Consider the following 26,351-nt stretch of genomic DNA (forward strand, 5'->3'; position numbering starts at 1 on the left):
TTCCTCCTCTCTCTCCGCCTGCCTCTCTACCTACTTGTGATCTCTACCTGTCAAATAAATAAATAAAATTTTTAAAAAAATCAGGATAAAGTATCATCTTACACCTGTAAGATGGGCTAGCAACAAAAACACAAGAGATAACTGTTGGAGAGGATATAGAGAAAAAGGAAACTTTGGGCACTGCTGGCTGGACTGTAAAGTGGTTCTACAACTATGAAGAACTAGTAGAACAGTAGAACAGTGCTGAAGAGCCTCAAAAAATTAAAAATAGGGGTGCCTTGCTGGCTCAATCAGTAAAGCATGTGACTCTGGATCGCAGGATTTTGAGTTCAAGACCCACTCTGGGCACGGAGCCCACTTTAAAAACTAATTTTTTTTTTTTAATTAAAAATAAAACAACCAGGGCGACTGGGTGGCTCAGTGGGTTAAGCCTCTGCCTTCGGCTCAGGTCATGATCTCAGGGTTCTGGGATCGAGCCCTGCATCGGGTCCTCTGCTCAGCAGGAAGCCTGCTTCTCCCCCCCCATCTCTACCTAACTACTTGTAATTTGTAATCGCACTCTCTGTGCCAAATAAATAAATAAAATCTTAAAAAATAAAAATAAAATTACCATACATTCCAGCAATCCCACTTCTGGGTATATATCCAAAGGTAATGAAAAGATGTTACTTAAGAGATATATGCACTCTGATGTTTACTGCACCAATATTCTAATAATCAAGATATGAAAACAACCAGGATGCGTGGATGGCTCAGTTGGAACGTGTGACTCTTGATCTCAAGGTTGTGAGTTCAAGCCCCACACTGGGTATAGAAATTACTTAAAAATAAAATGTTTAGGGGTGTCTGCCTTCGGCTCTGGTCATGATTCCAGGGTTCAAGGACTGAGCCCTGAATCGGGCTTCCTGCTTGGCGGAAAGCCTGCTTCTCCCTTTCTCACCATGTGAGAGATAGATGCCGAGGTACTGTATATCTGGTTGTGTTCCCTCTCTCATCGTGTCTCTCCCTTTCAAATCAATAAATAAAATCTTTTAGAAAAAATAAAATTAAATAACATTTAAAAATAAACTCTTTAAAAAAATTTATGGAAACAACCTAAGTGTCTGTCAATAGATGAATGGAAAAAGATACACACACACACACAGAGGAATACTTTTCAGTCCTGGAGGGAAAAAAAAAATACTGCCATTTGTGACAATATGGAAGGCCTTGAGAACATTATGCTGAGATAAATAAGACTGAATAAGACAGATACTATATAATATCCATTATTATGGGATCTTAAAAACAATTCAGAAACAGAATATTGTGGTTGGTGGGAAGTGAAAGGGGGTGATGGTGGTAGTAGTGGTTATGATGAAGGTGGTCAACAGGTAACTTTCAGTTATAATGATTAAGTCCTAAGGATGTAACATAGGCCATGGTAATTATAGAGTAAATCTTAAAAGTTCTCATCACAAGGGAAAAATAATTTTTTTCCTATGGGAGGTAGTAGATTTGTTTTTCTTTTTAAGCAGGCTCCAAGCCCAGGGTGGAGCCCAGCACAGAGCCCAACACAGGGCCTGAACTCAAGAACCTTGGATCTAAGACCTGAGGTGAGAGCAAGAGCTAGACACTTAACAAACTGCACCTGGATAGTGCTAGATGTTAACTATATTCATCAGAGTGATCACTTCACAATATACAGAAATACTGAATCATTCTTTGTTGTATACCTGACACTATTATAATATTCTATGTAGACTCTATCTCAATCTAAATAAATAAATAATTTAAAAACCAAACTCAAGGGGTACCTGGGTGACTCAGTTGTTAAGCATCTGCCTTCAGCCCAGGTCATGATCTCAGCGTCCTAGGATCAAGCTCTGTATCAGGCTCCCTCCTCAGTGGGAGCTTGCTTCTCCCTCTCCAGCAACCCTGTTCTTGTGTTCCCTCTCTCCCTCTGTCATAAATAAAATCTTTAAAAAAAAAAAACACCTCAGGGACGCCTGGGTGGCTCAGTTGGTTGGACGGCTGCCTTCGGCTCAGGTCATGGTCTCGGAGTCCCGGGATCGAGTCCCGCATCGGGCTCCCGGCTCCATGGGGAGTCTGCTTCTCCCTCTGACCTTCTCCTCGCTCATGCTCTCTCACTGTCTCTCTCTCAAATAAATAAATAAAATATTAAAAAAAAAAAAAACTCAAAAAACCAGAGTGAAGTAGTTATCAGGGGGTGGAGAAATGAGTGTTTAAGGGTAAAAACTTGCAATAAATAAGTCCTAGAGCTCTAATACACAATACAGTGATTATACACAACAAAACTGTATCACAGGGGTGCCTGGATCAGTTAAGTGTCTGATTCTCAGTTCTGGTTCAGGTCATGATCTCATGGGTGTGGGATCAGGCCCCAAGTCAGGTTCTACACTCAGCAGGGAGTCTGCTTGAGGTTTTCCGTCCTCTCCCTCTGCCCCTTGCCCCACTCACACACCGCATGCTCTTTCTCTCTCCCTCTCTCAAACAAATCTTTAAATTAAAAAAGTTGATTCACGGGGTACCTGGGTGGCTCAGTTGGTTAAGCGACTGCCTTCAGCTCAGGTCATGATCCCAGAGTCCTGGGATCAAGTCCCACATCAGGATCCCAGCTCTGTGGGGAGACTGCTTCTCCCTCTGACTTTCTCCCCTCTCATGCTGTGTCTCTCTCTCAAATAAATAAATAAATCTTAAAAATTTTTTTTAAAAAGTTGATTCAGGCAAGAATCACCAATACCTTAAAAACCTCAGGTAAGGGGCGCCTGGGTGGCTCAGTGGGTTAAGCCGCTGCCTTCAGCTCAGGTCATGATCTCAGGGTCCTGGGATCGAGCCCCGCATCGGGCTCTCTGCTCAGCAGGGAGCCTGCTTCCTCCTCTCTCTGTGCCTGCCTCTCTGCCTGCTTGTCATCTCTCTCTGTCAAATAAATAAATAAAATCTTTAAAAAAAAAAAAAAACCTCAGGTAAAAGGTTGCTGGCACAGCTGCATACTACTACCCAACAAATTACCTACTAATTGCAAAAGAAAAAAAATGTCCCTTTATAATACAGCTATGGCAGTCACTACCTTAACTAAAAAAATACTTTATTACTAATGGTAAATCTGCCCAACATATGTGTCTACTGATGTGTTACAATATGAAGTTATCACCTTGACACATGAACATAAACCACATTAATATATGGCTAATACCTCTGTATCTATCAATTCCCAGGAAATAAAAGGTTAAAGGGAAAGGTTTAAACTACACAGGAGATCTTATCAGATAAATGCAAGTACTGGTTCATTCTACCAGGCCACTGGCCTGCTCTTTTCTTTTTTTTTCTTTTTCTTTTTTTTGGCCTGTACTTTTCAGAAGGTCAGTAGAGAGAGAAAAAATGGGGTCTGTTCTGATTATGAAACTACAATACAAAAGCAAAATGTGAACCTTAATGAAATCATGACTCAAAAAAGTTATTAAAAACAGGGTAGCACAGTCGGCTAGTGTCAAACTCTTGGATTTGCCTTGGGTTGTGACCTCTGCACTCAGTGCAGAGTCTGTTTGGGACTCTCCTGCCTTCAAATAAATAAATAAACCTTAAAAGTTGTAAAAGATATTCTTTAGGCAACTGGAGTTTTTATAAGAGTATTTAATATTCTTAGCTGTAGTGTGTCTATGCAAGAATGTCTTTTTTTTTTTTAAAAAGGATGCCTCGGGCACCTGGTTGGCTCAGTTGGCTAAGCGGCTGCCTTCAGCTTAGGTCATGATTTCAGGGTCCTGGGATAGAGCCCACATCCAGCATCCTGCTCAACAGTGAGTCTGCTTCTCTCACTCTCCTTCTGTGCTCTCCCTCTCTCAAATACATAAATAAAATCTTAAAAAAAAAAAAAAAAATGAGGGGACACCTGAGTGGCTCAGTGGCTTAAGCCTCTGCCTTCAGCTCAGGTCATGATCCCAGAGTTCTAGGATCGAGCCCCATCAAGGTCTCTGCTTGGCGGGGAGCCTGTTTCCCCCAAGCTCTCTGCCTGCCTCTCTGCCTACCTGTGATCTCTCTGTCAAATAAATAAATAAATCTTAAAAAAAAAAAAAGAAAAAGGATGTCTTAATTTGCAGGAGATATATGCAAGTGTATGTATCTTCAAACCAGTAAAAATACATAAATAGGGATGGGCAAAATGGTGAAGGGGAGCAGGAGGTTCAGAGTTCCAGAATGAGTAATGAAAGAATGAAAGGTAAAGCATATAGAATATAATCAATAGTACAGTAATAATGTATGTTGACAGACGGTAGCAACACTTGTGATAAGCGTAACATGGAACTGTCACCTCACTATGTTGTACACCTGAAATTAACACTGTCCAATATACTTCAATAAAAAATACACGAGTATCAGGGATGCTTTGGTGGCTCAGTCGGTTAAGCCACTGCATTCAGCTCAGGTCATGATCCCAGGGTCCTGGGATGGAGTCCTGTATCCGACTCCTTGCTCAGCAGGGAGCCTGTTTCCTCTCTCCCCCGGCTTGTGCGCGTGCTCTCTGACAAATAAATAACTAAAATCTTTTTAAAAAAGAGAGAGAGAAATATACGAACAACAGAAAAAGTTATTATGGTAAGATGTTAATTGTTGAATCTAGGAAGCAAGTATGTTGCTCTACACTGTACTATTTTCATCCTTCTGCACATGTGAAATTTTTCTTAATAAAACTAGGGATAGGACACCTGGCCTGGGTGGCTCAAGTCAGTTGAGTGGCTGCCTTTAGCTCAGGTCATGATCCGGCTCCCTGCTCAGTGGGGAGCCTACCTCTCCCTCTTCTTCTGCCTGCCACTCTGCCTACTTGTACTCTCTCTCTGTCAAATAAATAAATAAAATCTTAAAAATAAATAAATAAATAAATAAAACTAGGGATGAGGGACGTGTATTACTTTTATAACTTAAAACAAAGATTACAAGCATGTAATGTGATTTCCAAAAACTGACTTTCTTTAAAGAATTTATTTTAGAGAGAGCAAGAGAGAGGGAGAGCACAGAGGGAGGGACAAAGAAAGAATCTCAAGCAGAATCCCTGCACCACACTCAGGGCTCAATCCCACAACCATGAATCATGGCCTGAGCTGAAAACAGGTACCAGAAGCTCAACCAGACTGAGCCACTCAGGTGTCCCCCAAAAGCTGACTTTATACTCAACAGTATTTTAGCTTTTAGGGCTATAAAGTCGTTTTTATAAAATGAAGTTTAAGTAGTAGCAATTTTTTTAAATCCAAAATTTAAACCCACAGGACAAGCAACTACACATAACAAAAGGCTAGATCAAAAGTGACTGAACCTCTGTACCGTCCCCTCCCATTTGTAAAAATAAGGCCTCATCTAAAGCAGAGCTTTCCCAAAATGGTAGATCTTTAAGGGCTGAGAGGTAAGAATCTTCTAAGGCCTCAGGACAGTCTCCTAGATTGCTCTGGAGAGCAGCTCAAACCAGTCTACCCTCTGATAACATCAGCTGGTCAACAGAAGGAAGTATTCAGGACAAGCAAAGTGGATGAGATAGATGATGCTCTATCATCTAACATCTGCTATAAGAGTTTGCTGAAAAGCAAGTAGCTGTCAATCTCCCACAGAACTGTTGGAGAAGTTTACATATGCCACAGAGTACAGCAGGCCAGCCAAGATGTGACTAACTGGTCCAGCATGATGATATGGAAAGGCTGAGTAGCAGGTTCTTGAGAGAAGGAACTAAAACTCCTATTATTTCTTGTCTTCTCTGTTTTGGTGACATGTGAGACAGCTGTAATGTCTTACAATGTGCAATGTACACAAATTCTCATATTAAATGTTTATCATTACTTTTACCTAATTATTTTTACTGCTGGGCTCAAATACATTCAAAAATGTTTAAAAATCAATTATCATATTTTGTCCAAAAAGAAGATAAAGGGCCATCACCTTTAAGTATTTCAATGTTGGGTGGCCTGGGTAGCACAGTGTACTGAGCGTCCAGCTCTTGGTTTTGGCTCAGGTCATGACCTCACGGGTCCTGGGATTGAGCCCTGTGTTGCCTCCACACTCAGCAGAGAGTCTACTTGAAGATTTTCTCCCTCTGCCTCTCCCAGCTGCTAACACATATGGGGGTGCTCTCTCAAATAAGTAAAATCCTTAAAAAAAAAAAAAAAAAATTCTTCCTCTGCCCCTTCCCCAGCTTGTATTCTATCTCTCAAATAAACATTAAATATTCCAATTTTAAGTCTTTGAATGGATCTAAAGATATCTTAAATATACCACATTTATGCAAATGAAATTTCTCTGATGACGACTGTCAATAATCTGGAGATCATTAAAACGTACGTAGTCTTTTCAAACCATAAAACCAACATAAACCTGACTGCAGAAACAAGTTCAATTTCATTAAACTATGAAAATATTTTTAATTAGAAAAATTTACTATTACACCATTCATTTCATCAGGATTGTGTAAAATTTCCCAAATGATCTCCTTCCATTTCATTCCAGGACACTCTATAAAAAACCTTCATTTGCTAACAATGGCACTCCTATTAATTCAAATGCTTGAGCCTAACTCCATTCCACAGGAATACCTTAGATGCTACAAAAAAAAGTAAACATTATCTCAAGGGGCTTAACAGAATAAATACAGATTTTATTGTTCTGCTATGCAACGAAGGCAACTGTGTTTAAGAACTGGGAGATGGGTGGGTGCCTGGGTGGCTCAGTCAGAAGAGCACGATTTTTATCTCAGGGTTTTGAGTTCGAGGCCCATGCTGGGTTTAGGAATTACTTAAATAAATTTAAAAGAAAAAAAGATCTGGGAGATGGGACAGAGACCTATTTAAAATGCTGACTCCTGGGGCACCTGGGTGGCTCAGTGGGTTAAAGCCTCTCTCTGCCTTTGGCTCAGCCCTGCACTGGGCTCTCTGCTCAGCCAGGAGCCTCCTTCCTCCTCTCTCTGCCTGCCTCTCTGCCTACGTGTAATCTCTGTTTGTCAAATACATACATACATACATACATACATAAAATGCTGACTCCTAAGCACCACCCTACACCAACAGAATCAAAATCCTTGAGGAAAGAATATTTTTTTTAAAGATTTTTTTTAAGATTTTTTTTTTTAAGATTTTATTTATTTTTTTGAGAGAGAGGCAGTGAGAGACAGCATGAGCGAGGAGAAGGTCAGAGGGAGAAGCAGACTCCCTGTGGAGCTGGGAGCCCAATGCCGGACTCGAACCCGGGACTCCGGGATCATGACCTGAGCCGAAAGCAGTCATCCAACCAACTGAGCCACCCAGGCGTCCCCAGAACACTGTATTTTAAGCATACTTTGCAGGTTAGTCTTACTCATTTTAAAGGTTGAGAACCACTAACCTTACTAATAGCTCTGGAAAATGTGTGTGTTTGGTTTTTTTTTTAAAGATTTTATTTATTTATTTGACAGACAGAGATCACAAGTAGGCAGAGAGAGGAGGAAGCAGGCTCCCTGCCAAGCAGAAAGCCTGATGCGGGGCTTGATCCCAGGATCCTGAGACCATGACCTGAGCTGAAAGCAGAGGCTTATTAACCCACTGAGCCACCCAGGCGCCCCGAAAATGTTTTTTTTAAAGTATACCAAACCAGGGCACCTAGATGGCTCAGTTAGTTGAGTGTCTAACTTCAGCTCAGGTCATGATCTCAGGGTCCTGGGAGTGGGCCCCACATCAGGCTCCACACAGGGCAGGGGGAGTCTGCTTCTCCCTCTGCTCCTTTCCCCCTCAGGCTCCTGCTCTTTTATACAAATAAAAAAATTTTTTTAAAGTGTATCAGGGGCACCTGGGTGGCTCAGTGGTTAAGCCTCTGCTTAACCACTCAGGTCATGATCTCGGGATCCTGGGATCAAGCCCCACATCGGGCTCTCTGCTCAGTGGGGAGCTTGCTTCCCCCTCTCTCTGCCTGCCTCTCTGCCTACTTGAGATCTCTCGCTCTGTCAAATAAATAAATAAAATATTTAAAAAAAAAAAAAAGTGTATCAAACTGGGTGCCTGGGTGGCTCAGTAGGTTAAGAAACTGCCTTCAGCTCAGGTCATGATCCTGGAGTCCCGGGACGGAGTTCCACATCCAGCTCCCTGCTCTGCCATGAGCCTGCTTCTCCCTCTGACCCTCCTGCCTCTCATGTTCTCTCTTTTTCTCTCTCAAATAAATAAAATCTTTAAAAAAAAAAAAAAAAAAAAAGAAGAAGAAGAAGAAGTAGTGTATCAAACCTTAATGCAATCTCTACTAAGATGACAAGGAAAGCCCTTCACATTTGTTCCTTTTTCTCTCCTTAACTTCCAGTTGGGCCAAAGATACCTTTGTAAAGGCAATTTGGTCTCCCATTGCACTGAACCCAGCAATCCTGGCATTATCACATAACTTGCTCTAGATTTAAATATCAACAGGTACTTCAAGAAGCCAAATAGGCAAGACCCAACACTACCAGTTTATTAAAACTCCAACACCCAGGGACACCTGGGTGGCTCAGTCAGTTAAGCATACGACTCTTGATTTCAGATGTAGATGTATTTCCATAATTGGAGAAAATGAGAAGAGATCGCTCAGCTAGACTACTTCTAAATTGGAATGGTACTTTCCAGAGTTGAGAATTTTCAAGGTCAAATTGTAGCATTATGAGACTTAAGTATTTGCTCACCTTTTTTTTTTTTTAGATTTTATTTCTTTATTTGATAGAGCACACAAGCAGGCAAGAGTGGCAGGCAGAGGGAGGAGGAGGCTCTCCACTGAGCAGGGAGCCTGATTCTGGCTTGATCCCAGAACTCTGGGATAATGACCTGAGCCAAAGGCAGACACTTAACCAACTGAGCCACCCAGGTGCCCCGTTCACCATTTTTTTTTTTTAATTTATTTTTAAGGGACCTCTACACCCACCATGGGGCATGAACTTAAAACCCCAAGATCAAAAGTTGCATACTCTACCAACTGTGCCAGCCATATGCCCCTCCATATCTGTACCTATATATATCTCTATCTCTATGCTTATTTTTAGAAAGAGATCTTCCAAGCAAATGGGGGGGGGGTACCCACAAAGGGAGAGGGAGAGAGAATCTTAAGCAGGCTCCACACCTAGAATGAACCCAACTGTCTCACAACCCTGAGATCATGACCTGAGTCAAAATCAAGAGGCAGCCACTAAACTGACTGAGCCACCCAGACATCCCTAAAGACAATATTTAAGAGAACATTAAAGAACTGGACAGCAGAGGTAAGATGATTTCAAAAAACAAAAAACAAAAACAAAACCCCCTGTGCTGCACCTCCAAAATCACTGCCTAAATAATTGTTTTAATACCAATTCCTACCAATTTTAGGAATTTAATACCAATTCCTAAAACAAACAAACCCTGGTATCTCCAACCTTACATAAAAGATGAGTAAAAGGAGTTTTAGAACCCTAAAGCCCCAATTCTGCACTGAATACTCAGCAGTCATCTTTAATTCATTCCCTTTTCCTCCATGAAACAAACAACTATTTAACATCATAGCATCTGAAAATGGCCTAAATATCTATCAAAAGGGCAATGGTTAAGTAAATCATAAAAAGGAATATTATGTAATAACTTAAAAAAGGAGTTAGAAAGAATGGAAATTATCTATTGGGAGGAAAGCAAGTTACAGAACAGCATTCTGCATATGTATATGTCCTTATATGCAGAGCATCTAGAATGATACAAAAATAACTATCTGAAAGGATAGATGAAAGGAGCTAGGAAGGGAACTGCAATTTTTTTCCCCTACTGAAATAGAAAAGTAATTTAAGTAAAATATCAGGTCAACAAAGTTTTGCGTATTACAAGATTATACAAAATCCCTTCCCATGGAGACCATCCACCTCATTCAATGAGCAGAAAACAGTTAACACAGAATGCCTGAGACTGCTATCCTTAGACTTAACAAGTTGGCCTTTGGCTGCTGTCATAACTTGAATGGGGAAAAACTAATCCCCACTCCCAGAACTAATTAAGAGTGGGTCCCTGTGCCTAAACTCTACCCAAAAATGTGATTTATGCTGAACACCTGGCCTTCCTTCTGAGAACCTCGAATTTTAGTATGTCGTAGCCAAAAGGTGCTCACATGACAAGTCCCCAGTAACAATCCTAGGCATTGATTCTCTAACACGCTTCCCCTGCTGGGCAACATTTCACACACATGGGTTGTCACAATTCCTTGCTGGAGGAATTAAGTATGCCCCATATGACTCCACTGGGAAAGGTACTGGGAGAGGTTCAGCTTGAAAGCATGAGTCTAGTTTCCTCAGACTTCACCTTACAGGACTTTTCCCTTTTATTTTGCTCTGTATCCTTTTGCTGTAATAAATCACAGCCTTAAGTACAACCCCCACACACTAACCCTGCCACTGGCCAAAATGAAATGTCTTCTGGAGTTAACTGACACCAAATTTGTGGCTTTCCTTTCTCTTATGTATAGAACCCATTTCAGACTTCTGGATTCTGTCATAAAGATGATCCTGGGGGGCACCTGGGTGACTCAGTCAGTTTAGTGTTTGCCTTTGGCTCAGGTCATAATCCCAGGGTTCTGGGATGGAGTCCCACATCAGGCTGCCTGCTCAGCGGGGAATCTACTTCTCCCTCTAACCCCTCCCCCCAGCTTGTGAACTCTCTCAAATAAATAAATATCTTAAAAAAAAAAAAAAAAAAGACAATCCTAGAAGCTACAGGTATTCGTTTGAATATATTTTAGGGAATAAGGGAATAGGAGAAACTAGCTACATGTTCACCCAATCTCTTCCCTCTACCTGGCTAAATTGCTAGATTTCATTTCTCAGCCTCTCTTGCATAGGTGTGGCCAAGAAACCCCGAGTTCTAGCCAACGAAATGCAAGCCAAAAAATGATACCAGCCACTTCCAGACCTTGTCCATAAAACCTACTCTGGACCCTCCTCTAGAGAAAAGCAGTGCCTAAGATGGAAGGAGCCTGGGTTCCTGAATTACCACAAGAAAGGTAACCTAATGAACATTCTCAATGAAAGTTATCTGAATAGAAATATCTACTCTGTTAAACCACTGATATCTTGGGGTTGTTTGATACAACAGAACCCACTTTGCCTACTAACAAAGGACAGGATCAGGTAAAAAAAATTTTAGAAGCTAGACACCTGGATGGCTTAGCCAGTTAAGCCTCCGACTCTTGATTTCAGCTCATGTCATGATCTCAGAGTCCTGAGATCAAGCTCCATGCTGGGCTTCCCCGCTGAGCATGGAACCTGCTTAAGATTCTCTCTTCCTCTCCCTTTGCCCCAACCCCTGCTCGGGCTCTCTTTCAAATAAATAAAATATTTTAAAATATACATATTAGAAGGGAAGAGAAGTGAATGCATTCAGCAGGGATCTGCAAGGATTCTGAAACTGAATAAGCAAGAAAGGTGAACCAAAAGAAAAGTCAAAAACATTTCCACTAAGCATCTGGGTTCCACTTACTTCTGACATAAAACTGAGAAGAGAAAGTTTACATGGCAAGAAAGAAAAAGGAATTCTATTTCGGACATATCTGGAGTGACACATACAAATGAAACCCACCAGTTGGTTGAGAATTTCAGCCTGCAGCACAGCAAGGGTGAGCTGCAAATAAAAGATTTGGGAGTTATCAACATTTGAAAGAGACATGTGTCTGCCTTCGGCTCAGGTCATGATCTCTAGTCCTGGGATCCAGCCCCATGTCAGGCTCTCAGCTCAGTCGGGAGTCTGCTTCTTCCTCTCTCTCTGCCTCTCCCCCTGCTTGTGCTCTCCTCTCGGTCTCTGTCTCTCTCCCAAATAAGTAAAAAAATAAAATAAAAAAGAAACAGCAAAGGAGAAGTATATAAAGAAAATAAGGGTTTTAGAATCCTAAAAAAGGGCGCCTGGGTGGCTCAGTGGGTTAAGCCGCTGCCTTCGGCTCAGGTCATGATCTCAGGGTCCTGGGATCGAGTCCCACATCGGGCTCTCTGCTTAGCAGGAGCCTGCTTCCTCCTCTCTCTCTCTGCCTGCCTCTCTGCCTACTCGTGATCTCTCTTTGTCAAATAAATAAATAAAATCTTTAAGAAAAAAAAAAAAAAAAAGAATCCTAAAAAAGCTTAGCATTTTAAAGGTGGCTGGAAAAGAGGAACTCAACTGACTGAGCCACTCAGGCATCTCAAGTGTCTGCCTTTGGCTCAAGTGATGATTTCAGGGTCCTGGGATTGAGTCTTGCAACAGGCTTCCTGGAACCTGCTTCTCCCCTCTGCCTGTCTGTCTCTCATGAATAAAAAACTAAATAAAATTTTTTTTAAAAAGAAAAGAAAAAAGATAAACTCAAGAAGGGAAATGCAGAGTAGCTAGACAGGCAGAAGAAACTTGGACTGCATATTATCAGAAGCCAAGCAGAGTCCTCCTCGACTTAGTGGCAATAAGTAAAACCTATGAACAGATAACATTCCCTAAAAAGAGTTCCAAGGACGAATCTTTGACAAATGTCCACTGTGGCAGGCAGCCTCTAAAATAACCCCAACAATCCCTGCATAAGGATAGATAAGGTCTATCCTTATGTAATCCCCTCCCCTTACAAGTGGGATGGACCTTACTTAAGAGTGGTTTCAAAAGAAGAAAATAGTCCTTTCAAAGATTCAACTACAAAAAGACTGACTTCTACCTTGTTTAACTCTCTGAGCCTGTGCTCCAAGAAAAGCAAGTTGCCATTCTGTGAGTAACCCTATGGAGAAGGCACATGTGACAAGCAACAGATGTCTGCCAACCAACAGCCAGCAAGGATTTGAAGCCTGCCAACTGCCAGGTGAGTGAGTTTATAAGAACTCTCCACCCTTCAGCCTTGGGCTGACTACTGCCTGTGGATACCTGCACTGCAACTTTGTGAAAGACACTGAGTCAAAAGCAATCAGCCAACTGTGTCTGTGAAATAAAGAACAAGTTTTAAATGGCTGAATTTGGGGGTACTTTGCTATGCCACAACCAATAATTAATACATCCATACGCTATGAAAACCATGGGGGAGAGATTTTACAAAGGTATAGTTGTCAGAGGCACCTGAGTGGCTCAGTTAGTTACACATCTGACTCTTGATTTTACCTCAGGTCATGATCTCAAGTCCTGTGATGAGCTTTCCACTAAGCAGAGTTGTTTTTTTATTTTTTTTAACTTTATTTTAAAATTTTGTTTACATTTTCACTTTTGTTTTCTTAACAAGTCTACTGTTTAATCTCTCAGGATAAAAAAAAATTATTAAGATTCTAAAGAATTAAACAACAAAGGATGTCAAGGTGAATAAGCAGGGAGTCTTTTTGAGATTCTCTCTCACCCTTTCCTGCAGCCTCTCCCCGCTCAACCCGCATGCACATGTGTGTTTGCTCTCTCTCAAAAATAAAAATATTTTTAAAAATAAAGGTATAGGGGGACCTGGGTGGCTCAATCGTTAAGCATCTGCCTTCAGCTCAGGTCATGATCCCAGGGTCCTAGGATGGAGGCCCGCGTCAGGCTCTCTGCTCAGCGAGAAGCCTGCTTCTCCCTCTCCCACTCCCCCTTCTTGTGTTCCCGCTCTCGTTGTGTCTCTCTCTGTCAAATAAATAAATAAAATCTTAAAAAATAAATAAATAAAGGTATAGTTGGCAGTGTACAAAAAGTATATGGGAATTATAAATTACTGGAATTAGCAACTAAGTGATCATTAATAACTTTCAAGAGAGGGAAGTTAGTGGTTACCAGGAGTCAGGCTAAGAATCCTCCGTAAGTGGACAATGCATGAGGTAATAAGACCAGGGCCTAGCTCAAGCCCTAGCCCCTCCAAAATCTCCCAAACCACTTCAGATCATCTACAGGATAATCTACTAATCTATCTCTCTTCCTCTTTAGTATCTATGATGCACTATAAAATTTAATCACACTCTCACTATTGTTTCCTGCGTATTATCCCTTACATTGGCTCCCAGAGACATACATGTCTTGGGTTTATTCCACAGCTCTTCCTCACCATCACTGCCAACCGGCTTTGAGAGCACTGAAAACATTCCAGAACCCTGATAAATCCATTACTGTATCAATTTCTAGTTCCCTAAAATACAATTTGACTAGATATAACAGCAAGCAAAATGTAGCCAAAGTTTGGGAAACTTCTTTCATCTTCGTCACCCATGAAATAGAGATAATTTTCCATAATCTCATTTCAGGTTAGTCTTTGTCTTGTTTTTGTTTTAAGTAGGCTCTGTGCCCGTGCCCATGCCCATTCCCATACCCAGCATGGAGCCCAACACAGAGCTTGAGCTCACAACCTGGAGAGATCAAGACCTGAGCGGAGATCAAGAACCGGATGCTTAACCAACTGGGCCACCCAGGCGCCCCAAGATTGATTAGTCTTTAACTACAGAAGCATCTCTACTTATGTGTCACTAAGAAAGTTTACTTGGTAATACTTTTCTAACATGAAACACTGGGGTGCCCAAATATGGGTGGGCATATTATGTGACTGCCTTCAGCTCAGGTCTTGATGGTCCTGGGACTGAGCCCCGCGTCAGGCTCCTTGTTCAGCAGGGAGCCTGCTTCTCCCTCTCCCTGCTACTCCACCTGCTTGTGCTCTCTGTCAAATAAATAAATAAAAATTTTTTAAAAAAAGATTATGATACATCCAATTTCAGAGTCATTAAAATGTTGACAATGTTTTAGAATCAGTGAAATACACTATTCCTTCTCTTCATGCAGTTTTCTCATTTGGGACACTGCAAAATTCAATTTTAAGAAATTTGTAATTTACACCAAAAATAATTGACTCTAAAGTAAATAAAAGAACGATGAAAAGAAATCTTCCTCAAGAGGTTATTTACTGGAATAAACTAGAAGGCAATGTAATCTCCAAAAGCATTCCGAAATTTGTAGGAGTGGGAGAGACACTGGCACTTAATGAGAATTAGAGATGAAATAACCAAAGATGGACACCGCCACAAACAAAGAACTATCCTGCCCAAACACCAATAGTGCCCTTGCTAAGAAAATGGCGTTGCATCTATTTTCTATAGGGTAAGCCCCAGATGTGAGCACCTCAAGTCTGGCTCTCCACAAAGTTAACACAAAGCCAAGCACAACTTAAATTCATCAGACAGTAAGAAATTATACGACTTATATTAAGTGGCTACCACAACTTATCACAGAAAACAGTTTATGTAACTTTATTATACGTTATTAACCCAGTCAAATATTTATTGAGTACTTACATGTGTCAGGTATTTGAAACATATGGGTGAACAGACATTCATAAATTACTGCATTTCCACTGGAGGTGAGAAATAATAATCTCAAGAAATAATGAAAGGGGGGAACCTGGCTGGCTCAGTCAGTAGAGCATGTCTCTTGATCTCAGGATTGTGAGTTTGACCCCGAAATGGGAGGAGAAATTAAAAAATGAAAAGAGCCACCTAGGTGGCTTAATTGGTTGAGCATCTGCCTTAGGCTTGGGTCATGGTCCCAGAGTCCTGGGATCAGCCCCAAATCAGGCTCCCTGCTCAGAGGGGAGTACGCTTCTCCCTCTCCCTCTGCTGATCCCCCTACTTCTGCTCTCTCAAATAAATAAGTAAAATCTTTTTTAAAAATGAAATATTAAAAAGTACATGAGGGGCACCTGGGTGGCTCAGTCGTTAAGCATCTGCCTTTGGCTCGGGTCATGATCCCAGGATTCTGGGGTCGAGCCCCACATCAGGCTCCCTGCTCAGCGGGAGGCCTGCTTCTCCCTCTCCCACTCCCCTGCTTGTGTTCCCTCTCTTGCTCTGTCAAATAAATAAATAAAATCTTTTAAAAATATATATGAGGGGCGCCTGGGTGGCTCAGTGGGTTAAGCCTCTGCCTTCGGCTTGGGTCATGATCTCGGGGTCCTGGGATCGGGCCCCACATCGGTCTCTCTGCTCAGCGGGAGGCCTGCTTTTCCCGCTCTCTCTGTTTTCCTCTCTGCCTACATGTGACCTCTCTCTAATAAAAATAAATTTAAAAAAAAAAATATATATATATATATATATGAGAAACATGTTAGGAGATGCTAAATACTACAGACAAGAAAACAGCAAGGTAAAGGGAACCAAATAGGGAGACTGAAGGGCTGCAATTAGTGTGGTGGCCAGAGAGAGCCTTACTGAAAAAGAAGTCTTTTTTTTTTTTTTTTTTTAAGATTTTATTTATTTAGGGGCGCCTGGGTAGCTCAGTCATTCATTACACGTCTGCCTTCAGCTCAGGTCATGATCCAAGGGTACTGGGATAGAGCCACGCATCGGGATCCCCACTGTGTGGGAAGCCTGCATCCTCCTCTGCCACTGCTTGTGTTCCCTCTCTTTCTCTGACAAATAAATAAATAAATAAAATCTTTTAAAGAAAAGAAAAGATTTTCTTTATTCATCTGACAGAGCACAAGCACAGAACACATCAGAGGGAGAGAAGCAGGCTCCCCGATGACCGGGGGGGTTTAGCCATGCACACAGATCAGAGAAAAAATGTTCTAGGTAGAAGGATTGGTCAGTTGGTGCAAAGGCTTCCTAAGAGAGTGCATGGCATGTGTAAGGCAAAAAGCAAGGAGGCCAAGGGTACTTGAAGGAAACCAACAGGGGTGGGGGGACAGGAGGCAGAGAGAGTAAGTTGGGGAGAAGGCAGAATATGTGAGGAGGTATAGGGCAGAGTTAAATCCTGTAAGTAATGAAGGACTCTGGCTTTTACTAAAGACAAATGGAGAATCAACAGGTGGTTTTCAACAGGATGACAAGATAGGATTTTCAAAACGGAAGAATCACTTTAGATGATGAACTGAAAACAAACTACAGGGGACCAAGGGTAGAAGCAAGGTAGATAATAATAGCACATTATGAGAGAATTAGTCACTGAAACCCACACACAGAAGACCTCTACAAAGTTTTATACAAATATAAGTTAGTATATTAAGGTATCGTACCAATGTTTTGTGGTTGCCATAAGGCTTAGTGACTGGGCAAGACTAAATATTTTCATATAATTTCTACATTTTACATTTGGACAGATAACCTCAATGCCTACAATCTCTGGCATGTTTGCCTGTTTGAAAAGGGAAGAGGAGTATTTAAGATTTTATTTTCATTATTATTTATTTAGAGAGAGAGGCAGAGGTGTGGGGGAAGGGAGAGAGGGAATCTTAAGCAGACTCCATCAAAGCTCAGAGCCTGGATGCAGGGCTTGATCTCACAAACCTGACGTGAAATCAAGAGTGGGTCACTTAACTGACTTAACCACCCAAGCTCCCCATATTTTTTTAAAAAGATTTTATTTATTTATTCGACAGAGAGAGAGAGAGACTGAAAGAGGGAACACAAGCAGGGGGAATGGAAGAGGGAAAAGGAGGCCTCCCACTATGCAGGGAGCCCAACGTGGGGATTGGTCATGACCAAGACAGATGCCCAACCAACCAAGCCACTCAAGTGTCCCCCCAAGACTTTATTTTTAACCAATCTCTATACCCAACATGGGGCTCAAATCTACAACCCCAAGATCAAGATTTGCAAGGTCGGGGTGCCTGGGTGGCTCAGTCGGCTAATCATCTGCCTTATGCTTGGGTCATGGTCCCAGGATAGAGCCCTGCATCTGGCTTTGCTCTCTCCTCAGCGGGAGTCTGCTTCTCCCTCTCCTTCTAGCTCCTGCTCCATCTCTCTCAAATAAAAAAAAATTTTTTAAAGAAAATTTGAAACCTCTACCAACTAAGCCAGCAAGGTGTCTCCCTTTTTTTTTTAAACACTATTTGTTTCCTTTTTTAATGTATATATTTTTAAGTAATCTCTACACCCAATGTGGGGCTCAAACTCATGACCCCAAGATCAAGAACCACAGACTCTACCAACTGAACCAGCCAGTCACCCAAGGGAAGGGCAATAGTCTTGAGATATTCATGCCATGGGGCGCGTGGGTGGCTCAGTGAGTTAAAGCCTCTGCCTTCAGCTCAGGTCATGATCCCAGGGTCCTGGGATCGAGTCCCACATCGGGCTCTCTGCTCTGCAGGAAGCCTGCTTTCTGCTCTCTCTGCCTGCCTCTCTGCCTACTTGTGATCTCTGTCTGCCAAATAAATAAAATCTTTTTAAAAAGAAAAATATATTCATGCCATAACTGTGGGTATACACATGGTAACTATTACCCAAACTAAAGAACACAAACAAGTGGGAATAATCCAATCATGAACATCCCAGAATTATGTATTACTGAGCTTAGAAAAGCCTAGTATAAAACATTTTTTTGGGAACCCACCTGACAAGAGTTAAGGAAATATTCAAAGGTATAATGGTCAACAAGTAGTAAACAGGTTTGAAATGAGGGAATAACAAATGGAGCAAGAGCTGAACTGCTTCCTAACCATGCTACTTTGAATAAGCAGTTTTACCAGACTCAACAGAATCTTAATAGTAACCCTTTAGAACATTTAATAGTCTTTTATACTTTCCAGAATTTTACAAGACTTGATCCATTCCATACACGAGCACAGTATGACATAGTTAGCAAATAAATCCCTATCTTTTTCATTTGTTTTTTTTTTTTTTTTTAAAGATTTTATTTATTTATTTGACAGAGAGAAATCACAAGTAGTCAGAGAGGCAGGCATAGAGAGAGAGAGAGGGAAGCAGGCTCCCTGCTGAGCAGAGAGCCCGATGCGGGACTCGATCCCAGGACCCTGAGATCATGACCTGAGCCGAAGGCAGCGGCTTAACCCACTGAGCCACCCAGGCGCCCTTCATTTGTTTTTTTAAGTAAGCTCTATAGCCAGCGTGGGGCTTGAACTCATGACCCAGAGACCTAGAGACCCATGCTCTACAGACTGAGCCTATCGAAAACCCCAATAAACCCCTATTTTTTAAAAACTGAGAAAGTGAACCAAGAAGTATGTCTACTCCAAAATCAGGAAACAATCAAGTTCCTGCTGTGGAATCAACTGAATATTCAGAAGCATCTGTAATTACAAAATTATAGTAATATTTTGTAATAGTAATTACAAAATTATAAAGCTACGTAAGTCAATATACTTGACTACTAAAAGTACCCTTCTTTGAGCTATCTTTTTAAGATTTTATTCATTTATTTGGCAGAGATCACAAGTAGGCAGAAAGGCAGGCAGAGAGAGAGGGGGGAGCAGGCTCCCTGCTGAGCAGAGCGCCCAATGCAAGGCTCCATCCCAGAACCCTGAGATCATGACCTGAGTCGAAGGCAGAGGCTCAACCCAATGAGCCACCAGGTGCCCCGACTTTGAGCTACTTTTAAAATATCACTACACCAAGGTGCCTGGGTAGCTCAGTTGGTTGGGTATCCAACTGCTTGTTTTGGCTCAGGTTGTGGTCTCATGGGTGGATTGGGCTGGAGCTAGGCTCTCTGCTCAGGAGTCCATGTGGGATTGTTTCTCTCCCTCTGTCCCCCTCCTTACACACTTACACATAGTCTCACTCTCTCAAATAAATAAATCTTAAGACTATAGATAGGTTAGGGACGCCTGGGTGGCTCAGTTGGTTGAGCAGCTGCCTTCGGCTCAGGTCATGATCCCAGGGTCCTGGGATCGAGTCCCACATCGGGCTCCTTGCTCGGGCGGGGAGCCTGCTTCTCCCTCTGCCTGCCTCTCTGTCTGCCTGTGCTCACTCGCTCTCTCTCCCTCTATCTCTGACAAATAAATAAATAAAATCTTAAAAAAAAAAAAGAATATAGATAGGTTAAATATATACATATTAAGTATATATATATTATATACATATGCAACTATACCAAGAAAAAACTTATTCATTAAAACCTAAATCCCTCCCTATACTTAAAGAGATCTTAAAGGAAGTGCAAGTTAATTTACACTGAGTTAAATATGACCACTCACAGTAACTGTAACAGGAAAGACCACCTTTGTGTAAGTTATGAGTTTTACATTTTCACACTGAAAAGAAGAAACGTTCAAATCTTTTTGTCTTGTCCTACAAAAAAACTGCTGAGGAAAAAAAAAAATCTGTATTTGCTTTGGTCACAACTAAGAAAATCTCTTCCAAAAAAAAAGAAAATCTCATCCAAATAAATATTGGCAGTATCTCACAATATATCTAGGTCAAGCTGTTACACTATGCATATGAAACTTATACAGTGAGTGCTGTGAGTCAATTATGTCAATAAAATGGGGGGAAACACAGATTAGGAGCAAAGAAAAAAAAAATCTCCCTAGGTAATTACCTAAGAAACAGTTTAATTCTGTAGAATTATTATTAATAGAGATAGTCATGATGTACTAAAGACTCCAGAGATTTTTTTTTTTTTTTAAGATATTTTATTATTCAGGGCGCCTGGGTGGCTCAGTGGGTTAAGCCGCTGCCATCGGCTCAGGTCATGATCTCAGGGTCCTGGGATCGAGTCCCGCATCGGGCTCTCTGCTCAGCAGGGAGCCTGCTTCCCTCTCTCTCTCTCTCTGCCTGCCTCTCCGTCTACTTGTGATTTCTCTCTGTCAAATAAATAAATAAAATCTTAAAAAAAAAAAAGATTTTTTATTATTCATTTGACAGAGAGAGATCGCAAGTAGGCAGAGAGACAGGCAGAGAGAGAAAGGAGGAAGCAGGCTCCCTGCTGAGCAGAGAGCCCGATGCGGGACTCGATCCCAGAACCCTGGGATCATGACCTGAGCCGAAGGCAGCGGCTTAACCCACTGAGCCACCCAGGCGCCCCAGAGATTTTAATTATACAATGATACTCTCAAAAAACAAATGGTTAACCACGAAGACTATGCTCTTTTTTTTTTTTTTTTTTTTTAAAGGAGAGCTTGAATTCACAACCCTGAGATCAAGACCTGAGCTGAGGTCAAGAGTCAGCCGCCTGGAGCACCTGGGTGGCTCAGTTGGTTTAACATCCAACTCTTGATTTCGGCTCAGGTCATGATCTCAGGGTCATGAGATCAAGCCCCTCACTGAGCTGTGCACTTAGCAAAGTCGGCTTCCCCTTCCCTTGCTCTGACAAGTTCTCTCAAATAAATAAATCTTTAAAAAAAAAAAAAGAAAGAAAGAACTGGACACTTAACCGACCTTGCCACCCAGGTGACCCTATGCTCTTTTTTGATGAATTCATACATCATTCTTTCCCTTGTACTGAACTCAAGCGGAATGTGGAAAGACAGAATGAACATTAGGGTAGAGCAGGAAAACCTGGTCTGCCTGACCTTAAACTAAGAAAGTCACCTTACCTTCCTTGGCTTCACTTTCCTAAAGGATGATACCATAATTCCATACGGCTAGCTTTTAAAGTTTAACCATCTAAAAGATATCAACAGAATTAGAAGTATACGGTCCCAAGAAAAACACTATAAATCTACCCAAGTGTAAAAATGAAGCATCACTCAATTACAATTCAGGGCAGTAACATGTTTGGGGGTGGGGTGGGGGGATTACCCACTATGAGGCAGAAAACTTATAAGGCAAAACAGTATATGCTATAGGTAAGTGAAACTGCCCAAGAGGTATAGGAAAATCAGGGCAGAGATGTATATAGACACATACAAGTTTTTTTTTTTTAAGATTTTATTTATTTATTTGACAGAGAGAGATCACAAGTAGTCAGAGAGGCAGGCAGAGAGAGAGGAGGAAGCAGGCTCCCCGCCGAGCAGAGAGTCCAATGCGGGGCTCCATCCCAGGACCCTGGGATCATGACCTGAGCCGAAGGCAGAGGCTTAACCCACTGAGCCACCCAGGTGCCCCTAGACACATACAAGTTTGAATGACAGGTGTTTTGGTAGACACAATGACATTACATATAGAAGAGGCAAAGATGTATTAGGAACCACAAACAGTCTTGTGACTATAGCGTAAGACAGTAATATGATGGGCGCCTGGGTGGCTCAGTTGGTTGAGCAACTGCCTTCGGCTCAGGTCTGATCCTGGACTTCCAGGATCAAATCCCGCATCGGGCTCCCAGCTCCTTGGGGAGTCCGCTTCTCCCTCTGACCTTCTCCTCTCTCATGCTCTCTCTCACTCATTTTCCCTCAAATAAATAAATAAAATCTTTAAAAAAAAAAAAAAGACCAAAATGATGCCACAGGTAGGGAGGGATCAACACTTACAGAGCACCCAGCATGGGATGTGAAGGACTTCTGAGCAGAGGATCACTGTTTTCAAACCAGTGATTTAGGAGGCAATTCGGCAGTAAAGAGTTAACTATATTCCTGGAATTATTTACATTTGGAATGCATTTACATATTATGTATGTAATTTAAAAAACAAACAAATCATGAGGGAAAGATACTGAAGATTAGTAAGCTACTGCAAAGGGGTGCTGACTGGGTGGCTCAGTCAGTTGAGTGCCAACTCTTGATTTCAGTTCAGGACAGGTCACGACCTCTGGGTCTGGGATTAAGCCCCAAGTCTGCTTGGGATTCTCTCCCTCTCTGTGCCCCCTCCCCCTGCTCACTCATGCACTCTCTCTAAAATAAATAAGCTCTTTCAAAAGAAAAAAAGCAAGAAAAGAAATATAGCTACTGCAAAAAAAGGCAAGCTGGGGGGGTGGGCAGGTTGGCTCAGTAAATAGAGCACAGGGCTCTTGATCTTGGCATCATGAGTTCAAGCCCAAGTTGAGGATAGATAAAGGAAAGACAGGGTCTGAAACGAAGGGTTAACTGTTCTTATGATTAGTCTAAAAATTTAAAACTAACATTGCATTTCAAAACTGAGTTATAAATCCAAGGTGACAAACTTTAAAACTATCTGAAATGGAAAATGCTGAGCTCTTGATGAGGATTAAGAACAGTAAGATGAGGTTTTCAAAATACGCCTTCACTCCCTTTTATATTTTATATAATTAGCACAACACACACACACACACACACACACACACACACTTCTGCAGACAGTTTAACATCTCAGTCAACATTTTACGAATTTCCTCCTAACAACTGTTAACAAAATTAACCGAAACATTTCATCCTGGAGATTTATGCTGAGCTTTCCAACATTAAACACAGAAATGCATTTCTTAAATCTACACTTCCAAAGACGCTGCATTTCCTTCAAATCTCAACACAGGGTTTCAGATTAAGTCTACACCTCTAATTACTGAGTTCTTAAAGGTGCTTCCCCCCCCCCCCGATTTTATTTATTTGTCAGAGGGGGAGAGGGAGAAAAAGGGAGAGCACACAAGCAGGAAGAATGGCGGGCGGAGGGAAAAGCAGGGTCCCCACTGAGCAAAGAGCCTGATATGGGACGTGATGACCTGAATGGAAGGCAGACACTGACCCACTGAGCCACCCAGGGGTCCCTTAAACGGGCTTTTCAATAAACTATTTTATTTGCTTTACTACATTCTTAGAAATTTAAGAGTGAAAAGTACATTAAACTATTGCATAAAGGTTTTGAGCCCATTTTAGCTTTGAAACACGCTTCTTAAAATTGTGAGCAAACAGAAAAGAAACTGTAGGATTTTTCTATATATAAGGTCTTAAAATAAGACTCAGTGGGATACCATTTTGAAAGGTCCCAGCAGGAAGTTCAGTTTGGTCACAGAGCCATTTAAGAAGTGCCTCAGCTAATATTTTTAAATGACTTGAAAGTTAGTTTTGTACTTTAATAAAGGATACCAAGTTCATAAAATACAGCATTTCAAAATGGCAGGCTAAACAACATCTTACCAAAATTAGTATCTTAAAGAACATGTGAGCATTCAATTAGAATTACTATGGATAAATTCCCTACCATGGCACTGAATGCCAAAAAGATTTGCTACCTCGTAGAATGAAATAAAAATTCAAGTTCATCACCTTAGGCTGGTTAAAAAGAAAGCTTTTCATGACTGCTTATCAGAATCTAACCAAAAACATGCTTAGAAAAAGCAACATGCAAGAGTAATATGCGATTAGTCTTCAAGAAATGTCTTGAAGAGATAGCGAGCATTTCCTCTCCTGCCTTCACACAGTAGTTTTTAAATGACATAACCCCAAGTTAGAAGAATGTCACAGTACTTAGCCTGACAAGATTCCATGTTGAACAGACCGGGATTTAAACAAGCCCAGCAGAAACTCAGAAACTAGAGAGAGAGAGAGATTTAAAAAAGGAAAGAAAAAGAAAAAAGAACAAAACCTAAGCCAAAAACTAATCCATCTGAGTGTTTAGAAACCAAATGCATTTCAGTTCAGTTCCACCACATGCCACAAAACTCTGCCTTCTAAGGTTACATACAATCTTAGGCAAGAAAGGGAAATGTTTTCAGTTATTAATGGTCACGTCTTTGTGCCTTGATTCTAGAGTTAAGTTTCCAATGAAGGACTTGGGACCCACACTTGTTGAAAAGGGACCAACCCTCTCAACTCAACAGGTTTTATCAACATGCTACCATTTCAAAGTACAACTAGAAGCCTAAAACTTTATGTATCATCAGCTCATTTTCTCCTTAGACAAGGTAACAATCTGCAGTGTCCTAAAACAAGACAATTTAAACTGTTACCATATATCTTATTAATAGCTAAAATACTATTCTGCCCAGCTTTAGAAGGGTGAGAATGTCAACCTGAGCCACAGATTACTAAAATATTATACCCAAATACCTCAACATAAACAGGTTTGTTCATGTGTTTGCCCTGCTTTCTAATTTTCGACCTGTCCTCCCTTTTTTGGGGGGGGGGGGTCCTACGTATTCCTATCAAACGGATTGTCATGAAAGCAATGGCCAGAATTCCCCGCCCCCCCCCCCGGCAAAATACTCAAGTGTATTTACTCAAATTATTCGCTGTTAAAATAAATCTCCCAAGGCAATAGAATTATACAGAAATAAGGAGAAAAATTAAGTATCATTACTCAGCTTACAGGAAGAACGCAGACTTTTTATTAGAGTCCTAAGAAATGTGGCGTTTGATTGCGTGGCTTCAGGGTAAAAGTTTACTTCTCAAAGTTTATTTTAAACACAGCATTTCCAAACTCACGGGTTATCAGGCATCTTTTTTTTATTTTTTACTGCAAATCGTGCTCCTAACGGGGGTAGTCATCTGTGTGAGGCCAGCTGGGTGAATTCTGCAAGAGGGACTGGTATGGAATAAGAGTGTTTCGTTTGGCCTTAAGCAGCCTCCCTACACGACCTGTAGGAAGGAAGGAAATCCTTCCCCAGCGTCGAGGCCTACAAACGTTCGGCTCTCTAAGGGGACACTTCCCGTGGGAGAGCAAAACCGCCACTACGTCTCGGACACCGGCCCAAGTGAGTGAGGGCCGACTTCGGAGAAAAGTCTGAGCGCCCCGGCGCGCGAGTGGAACAAAACCTGTGGCAAGAAGTAATGAGGAAGTACTGGCTCCCGCCCGCCCCTCCCACCGGCGGATACTCGAAACACCGGGGGTTTGACAACGTGCTGGGGGCAGAGGGAGGGGGACTGCCAGCTCCAGGTCGACCAGAAAGAACCAGGAGCCTGCAACTACTCCAAACACGGACCCTCGCCTCTGGAACTAGGCCTCGGGGGCCGAAGCCAACTGCACCCATCCGGAAGCCCAGAGAGAAAGGGGCAGTTGAAGAGCTCGTGGGCTCTGAGGAGGGTGCAGCCCGCGCGAAGCGAGGCCCAGCCGCCCGAACTGCCGCCACCGCCGCCCTCAGAGCCTCCAGGCCCGGGCCGGGGGACCACCCCGCGCTCTGCCCTCAGCTCCGTGAAGCCTTCGTCCCGGCCTCTGCTCTTCAGAGCCCAAAGACTCCGCGAGCCGTGGGAAGAGTCCGCCTTCTCCCGCCTCGCCACTTCCCCGTCCCGACTGCCCCTCACTCCCCGGAGCTCCGGGAAACGCTCCCAATGGCCCCTGGACCACCCCCGTTCCTTCGCCCACCGGCGCTCGCGTTCCGCAGCTGACACCGCCAGCCGGCCCCAGCCACCGACCCTGGCCCACCTCACCTCAGGCGGTTCCGGCAGCGCTGGACACAGGAAACTCCTGAGTCCCCGACTCCGGCTCTCCTCGACCCCCTCTTCGGTTAACTCCGCTTGTTTCTCTACAAAATGGCGCCGGAGGTCGCGCGCTCACGTCGCGGCCTTTCCCCTCCCCGTTCCCATTTCATCATTCGCTGCCCGCCCGAGGAGGGATGGCCCGAGCATCAGCCAATGATCGTACCCAGCCCGTGACTCGCGCCCAATCACCGCCAGGTGCCCGCGGATTTAAACCAATCACACACTTTCACTCGCAGAAGTCAAGGAAGAAACCAGGCTCCTGCTAGCAACTACCAATCCGGACTCCTACTTCGCGGGCTTTGGCCAATTGCCGCTCACCCGTCCCTGGGGATTGAAGACGGAGCCCTCGCGCCTGCGCTCGACAGGAAGACCAATGGGGAGACGCAGATAACTTCGATTTGGGGCTTCACAGACTTCCCACCTGCCCTCGAGGTCTTCGACCAATAGGGGCCTGGCAT

The 26,351-nt window shown here is 42.5% G+C and overlaps 1 protein-coding gene across 1 annotated transcript in view; it reads right to left on the reverse strand.

The window, feature by feature from the left end:
* CNOT1 (CCR4-NOT transcription complex subunit 1) overlaps positions 1 to 25,941 on the reverse strand; it is a 111,810-nt gene extending 85,869 nt beyond the window's left edge. The window contains 1 exon segment of the mRNA XM_032325901.1: positions 25,843 to 25,941. The gene's annotated coding sequence lies outside the window, so the exon portion shown is untranslated.
* Between the last annotated feature and the right edge of the window lie 410 nt (positions 25,942 to 26,351).

The sequence above is a fragment of the Mustela erminea genome, chromosome 19 (assembly GCF_009829155.1).
Source record: "Mustela erminea isolate mMusErm1 chromosome 19, mMusErm1.Pri, whole genome shotgun sequence".
Classification (NCBI taxonomy): domain Eukaryota; kingdom Metazoa; phylum Chordata; class Mammalia; order Carnivora; family Mustelidae; genus Mustela; species Mustela erminea.